Here is a 7,213-nt window from a genome sequence, read left to right as displayed (position 1 = left end):
TAGCAAGTGAGGTGGAAGCAGTAACAATAAAAATGCAGCAAAAGCAGAAGCAGAGGATAAGCAGAAGGTACAGGAAGGCCTAAAAATGGGGACCACACATGAGGTTCGACATGGCTGTCAATTTTATGGCATTTTTGTGTGGGTAAGTAAGTTAAATTTTATAAAATTGCTCTCTGAAAAGTTGGATGCATTGATGTTCTTTTGAGTTAAACCGAAAAGCATGCAAATAAGAAATTAATTAGATGAAAAAAATAGGAAAATGACTTAGGCATGTAACATGTGCTAACTTACCGAAGATGGAATGTGGCCTTTTCTGGGGTTTATTTAACACAACAAAAACAAGGAGCCCTATAAACTCTTAAGCCTACTTAGAAAATCAGCAATTAAGCTATCCTAGCACATACTAGTAACTACAAAAAAAATTAGGCTAAGATAGGGTCTACCTTTTCACATCCGCATTAAGCGAAACTATCTGTCATACTCTAGAACCAGATAAAGAATGAATCTATTAAAAATAGGATTGTCAGTTCCCTCCAAATTTTAAGGAATGCATTTATCTGTCAAGTACCTAGGTGTTGACATGCTGGGTTTAACTACTGGGTACTATCTGGTACCAACACTACCAACATTGGTTTAAGTAATTTGCAACTATGGAGCAATCTATAACTTGAGGCCATGGTTTAGCAACAATCATTTACAAAAAAAAACTGACAGACCAGATTGACATTAACATTCTTATCACTATTGATCCTTATGATTTGAACAAAATAAACAAATAGTTAATGTGCTCAGTATTCATTAAAATCTAAAATAGGCCAAATTGACCTGCAAGGTAAAATCAATGCAAAATCAATGGCAGTTCTTAATTCTATTCAATCAACAAAACAATGAAACAATATCCCATATTATTATTTACTTTCCTCATCCAATAATGGTTTTCCTTGCGTTTCAGATCGGGTATGTTAGGAGGGACCATCTTAACGGTATATCATATCTGTGTAGTATGTATATTTATGTATGATTTTTAAATAAATTATTTTATGAAACTATGGTTGCGATTTACTTTATCTTGGTAAAAAAAACTTAATAAATCAATTAATATATCTGTTGGAGATTAAACCTGTAACACACCCCTCCTTCCTGAAAAGGAAGTTTACCTGAAACTTGCAATGGAAATTCAATTCCTAATAAAGAAAAACTAATCTAACTAAATAACTAATAAAAGAAATCCTAACTTGAAAATACTTAATATAATACAACATTATAAGAGCCCTCAAAATAACTACAAAGAAACGAATCTATTATAATAATTAATTTACGCTGACTTATAACTTAGATACTAACATTAGATTTGATCTTGAACGTTATTATCAGGTGGATGTGCCTTTAAATCTTTAGCATGCCAAACTCCACGACAGCGGCCTGTCAAGTCCGAAACTTCGTAGGACCATGGAGAGAGAATTTTGCTGATCTTGTAGGGCCCAAGATATTTAGGCGCGAACTTTGAAGTAAAGTTTTTGGCAGCATTAGAGATAACATAATTTCTCTGCCATACCTCCTGACCAAGTTGAAAACGCTCATCGCGATGCCGTAAGTTATAACGCCTACTACGTTGCTCGCAAGCCCTTTTTAGTCTTTTCTGAACATCGACAAATACCTTTTCCAATGTTTTCGATCGCAAAGTTGGATCGGAATCATTAGGGTTAGATGGAGAAATTAAAGTCGGGGTGGGACACAGAAATCGAAGTTCTCTACCAAAAATTACAAAGTTTGGGGTTAGACCCGTAACTTCGTGTCTTGCTGATCGGATTGCACAACCTGCCTTAGCCAAAATTAGATCCCACGTCCTATGATCCTCATCAACATAGCTTGAGATTATGGTTTTTAGAACACGGTGGACACGCTCTACAGGGTTAGCCTGCGGGTGGTAATTAGCAGTATAACGTATTTGGATACCATACTCTTGCATTTTATTTTGGAAAGCCCCACTACGAAACTGAGGTCCATTGTCGGCAATGATTCTATCAGGGATTCCGTAAACCAAAAGTACATGGTCCTCGAGCCATTTTAATATACTGCTGGCGGTAGCCACTCGTAAAGGAAAGAAGAGAGGATACTTACTGAACAAATCATATACTGACAATACGAAGGAATATCCAGAACGAGAACGAGGCAAGGGACCCACAAGGTCTACACTGAGGATTTGCCAAGGTCTAGTCAGGGTTGGTTGTGGACTAAGAAGGTGGCCAGAAGAGACTTCTTGAAGAGGTTTAGTCCTTAAGCAAGTGTGACATCGGGCAATGTACCTAGCTACGTCACACTTCATATTTGGCCAGTAATATTTCTGTGAAATACGGGAAAGAGTCTTAAACACTCCAAGATGACCACAGGTGGGAGGATCGTGATGTGCCTTTATGACATCAGATCGTTGATTTCGTGGTACAATCTGCAACCAAGCATCGTCAGGATTATCTAAAGCGGGGTATTTTGACTTAGTGCGCTTATAGAGCTTATTATTAGAAATCCACCATAGTGGGTACTTAGATGGTTGCTCTTTAACGCGTTTTAGCATGCGGGAATACCACTTGTCGATCAGGAAAGAAGAATCGTTCGTTGACATGTCATTCAGAGGTGCTACCTCACCTACCACTGGTACCGAACGAGATAATGCATCGGGGACGATGTTGTCTTTACCCTTACGATGAACTATGTCAAAATCGTACTGTTGTAGCCTTACAGCCCATCGAGCAATGCGACCAACAGGATCTTTGATTGAATTAAGCCACTTCAGACTATAGTGGTCAGTTACCACTGTAAAATGGCTACCTTCCACATATGGTCTGAGTTTTTCGATGGCGAAAATGACAGCCAAACATTCCTTTTCTGTTGTGCTATACCGACGCTCGTTTTTGGTAAGAGACCTACTTAGGAAACAAATAGCGTGCTCTTCGTCACCTTGAACCTGATAAAGGACAGCTCCAAGTCCAAAATCGGAAGCGTCACATTGGATAATAAAAGGAAGATCAAAATCTGGACATGATAAAACCGGTGCGCTGACCAGTTTCTCTTTAATAGTATTAAAAGCATTTTCACATTCAGGACTCCATACAAACTTTACGTTCTTCATGGTCAATGAGGTCAAGGGAGATACTATCGTGGAAAAATTAGGGACAAACCTCCGATACCAAGATGCGAGTCCAACAATTCTTCTAATATCAGTAACAGTCTTGGGGGTTGGTATACGCAGAATAGCTTCAATCTTATCGGGGTCCACTAGTAGACCGGAAGAATTAACAATGTACCCCAAATATTTTAACTCGGGTTTACAAAAGGTACACTTCTCTCTGTTAAGAGTTAGACCTGCCTTAACGATCCTCTGTATGACCTCACGTAAAACACGAATATGTTCCTCGAACGATGGGGTGGAAATGATTACGTCGTCAAGATAGACGAAGACGTATGGCTCCAAGTCAACACCAATAACAGAATCGATCAGTCTTTGCCACACTGCAGGGGCATTAGTCAACCCAAAGGGCATACGGGTAAATTGGAAAAGTCCTCTAGTAGGGACTGTAAATGCAGTAAGAGGGCGAGATTCTGGTGCAATAGGTATTTGCCAATACGCGGACTTAATATCCAACGTACTAAGGAACTTGGCATCTCTTAATTTATCTAAAGTGGCAGAAACAAAAGGTATGGGATAACTGTCTTTGATGGTCACACGATTTAAAGCGCGATAATCGACACAAAAACGCCATTCGCCAGTTTTTTTCTTAACCATTACTATTGGAGATGACCAGGGTGAAATAGATGGTTCCACAATACCATTGGCAATCATTTGTTCCAATTCAGTATTGACATCCTTTTGAAGGGCACGGGAAAGAGGATAATAGCGCTGTTTGATAGGTGCTGAATTTGTCCTGATTTCTAGCTTGACCAAATTAGTACGACCCAATGTTGAACTCATGTTGGAAAAGACATCCTCGATAAGTCGGTCGAGAGTTTCTTTTTGTGTTGGAGTCAGAGTATCAACGGATTGAATTGCGGCAGTTTCGTGACAGTAGTATGGAGCAACATCTTTGAAATGCCATTCCCCAGTGTTAAGGTCAGGTATGATCCCCATACGAGTCCAAAAATCAATACCTAAGATCAAGGAATGGGGTAGGGAGGGAACAACCAAAACATCCATAAGGACTACGCGAGTGCGAAGCCTCATAGGTAAGGTCACAATTCCTTTTATTGAACATTGTTGTCCATTGGCTACAGTGCACTCAGTGGCCCCAGATTGTTTAAGGTTGCAATAAGTAGACAAAACAGACCATCCGGCAGAACCAATAATAGTTCGAGATGCTCCACTATCAAGTAAACCTAATAGTGATTTTCCAAAAATGTCTATGTGCAGATAAGGACGCTCATCACCTTTGGCATGTGCCAAGACGAAATCAAGGACGGCGGAAGTACGAACATGTTTGGATAGACTAATAGCCGATTGCGATTCAAAAGATAGGCAAGAGGGACGGCCTATGCTCTTGCCGATGCCTCGTTTTTTGAGCATGTTGGACAAGTCTTTGCACTAACGTCTCTCTTTCCGCATCGGAAACAAAAGAACGTTTTGGGCTTAGAACATTTACGAAAACGATGTCCGCTGTCACCGCAATTCCAGCAGGTTACAACAGAAGAAACTGCATCTATAGAAGTTGAATAAGCCGAATGATTATTAGGAATAATCGGCTTAACATCACTAGGCTCTGAATAAGACTCAATCGACGCTACGTGATGACTGGGTTTTCTGTAGGCAAGTTCAGGTTCTAATAGCTGTCTAATGTTTGTGGGGGGTGGGACAAATCTCTGCACTCTGGCTTCGGTCTCTTCAATTGCTCGACTTAACCTAGTCAACTCGTGAAGATCATGGATTTCATGGGTAGCAAGCCTACTTTGAATATAAGGAAGTAAATTTCGACGAATAAGATTAAGTTTGACTGATTCGGAGGGACTTTCTGAAAGTTTTCGAAATAGACTCTCCATTGCGACAATAAACGTAAGGACGCGTTCTTGTGATCCTTGGGTGCGCCTACGTATTTCATCCCACAAACCATATTCATAGTCATAAGGCCGAAAGGAATCTTTCAATTTAGTTACTAAATCATCCCAACTGGCAAATTTATTGGTACGATACCAAAGAAGGGCATCGCCAGTAAACAACTCTGGTGCAGACCGGAGTAACTGCTCCTTAAGCACACCTCGAGATAAACGTATTTCCTCAACTCTCTCTAGAAAGTCGTTAACACTAGTCTGTCCATTAAACTTAATATTCCATCGAAACACATCATGTGTATGGTATGAGGAATGCGATAGTTGTCTCGGCTCACGCCCGTAAGTTCGATTCGATGTGTCCGTCGGAGAAAAATTGACTTCTTCCAAATGACGAACTAAGTCGTTGATTGGTATGGACTGGGACAAGTTGTCTCCATGAGCAGTGGAGTTTGCTGGAGGAGATGCATGAACCACGGGGGGTCCAAAACGAACCTGTGATTGACGACTCATTGATTGAGACTCATTTGCTGAACTCACTGGATAACAGTTAATTTGACTTACAGGAGGTTGTGATATAGGATTCGAAGATATTGAGGACTTTGCATTAAGTTCATTTCCGGAAGACTGAAAGACTCTGGATCCGTCGCGCTGCATGAAACGACCATAGGAAGGTCTTGACTCAGATGTACTTGACGTTCTCTGCTGAGAAATAAAATAAGGACAACTGCTTTGAGCAAGCTCCAATAAATCCTGGAGTGGAAGTCTAGACTGTTGTGTCAAAGACGGGTTGGAAGTAGTCCCATAGGGTACTGCATCGCTATGAGATTCAATCTGAGGCAACTCCCTATTAATAGCTGGATGTGCAAAGGAGGTAGAAGTACCAGACTGGAAATTATTCAAATGGATCGACTGCTCTGCAACCTCGCATTGTGAAGTCGATGCGGCAGCAACATTGGAATTAACACGTTCCGCTTCAAGTTCTTCAACAGGTGTAGATTCCTCATCACTCAAAACAATTAAGTCATTTGAAACTACTAAGTTGTCTCCTGTATTTAAGGATTCATGGGATTCGTGAGATGGAGTGGCTCCTGTTACGGTAATAGCTGGTGGTTTGTTGGCATAAGAGCAAGAAGGCATGATACCTTGAGAAGCAAGATTAAGATCACCAAAAAGTTTAGTGCATGAACTTACAATCTCATTTTTTAAAACCGACTCTACTTCTGACACAGCATGGACTCGATTGATACGCTGGTACAAATGCAACAAGAGGGTATTAATCCGTTTGGATTCTCCATCACAATAATCCTTTCCGAGAGTCTTAATATCCCGTTCAATAGATATTAATTTACTGCGACAAAGGCAAAGCTCACTATCTGTGTCGAAGGCAGTGGAACTAGGAGGATCAATGTGTTTCTCTCGTTCCAACCGCAAGGACTCACGAAGACTGGTCCGTTTTTGAGCGAAAGAACCGGTTAATGGGAGACCTCGAATGTGTAACTCATATTTTAGTTCCTCACCACCTAGATAATTAACATCCATTTCAAATGTCAAAATAGAGGGACAAAAAATATATATATATTTATAGATATATTATATATAATTTAATAACGTTAATTAAATAAATAATCAAAAAAAAAAAATTAAAAGGAAAATATGATTAAGTATCCAAAGGACACCCCCACCCTTTCCTAAGAAAAAAAAAATAAAAAAAAAAGGAATCAAAGTCCAACAGCAAATACACTACGTATAAGAGCAGTTAAGACTATAGTTATATTTATCATTCAGACCTACTAATAAGAAGTAAGAATAGTCAGGTACTTCAAAAAAAATAAATAAATAAATTAAAAAAAAAACCAAAAGAAGTCTTAAAAATCAATCAAAGGTAATACCAGTAAATAAGCTTATTATACACACTTACTACAGTACTGCGCATGAACAGATTTAAAAAAAAATCAAAGAAAAAAAAATATAAAAAAAAAACAAAATATTTAAAAACTTTTCGATTATGTTAATCACTCATAATTACTTCAACAAATAGATGTTCGCATTAAAAAAATTACATAATCAAAGTTCCAACAATTTATCTAAAGCAAATCAAACTATAATAAAAGAAAATGAAAAAGAAAATATATATCTCTATGATACTTTATAAAGTACTACTTCTTCTCGACAATACCTC

The 7,213-nt window shown here is 38.9% G+C and overlaps 1 long non-coding RNA gene across 1 annotated transcript; it reads left to right on the top strand.

Moving 5' to 3' along the window:
- LOC126738308 (uncharacterized) lies at positions 1 to 1,049 on the top strand. Its single transcript, XR_007661290.1, has 2 exons — positions 1 to 142; positions 953 to 1,049. It is a non-coding gene; the product is annotated as an uncharacterized LOC126738308 (long non-coding RNA).
- Positions 1,050 to 7,213: the final 6,164 nt, after the last annotated feature.

This window comes from Anthonomus grandis, chromosome 7 (assembly GCF_022605725.1).
Source record: "Anthonomus grandis grandis chromosome 7, icAntGran1.3, whole genome shotgun sequence".
NCBI classification, from domain to species: domain Eukaryota; kingdom Metazoa; phylum Arthropoda; class Insecta; order Coleoptera; family Curculionidae; genus Anthonomus; species Anthonomus grandis.
The sequence above is the reverse complement of the archived record's forward strand: the minus strand, read 5'-3'. Positions and strand labels throughout refer to the sequence as shown.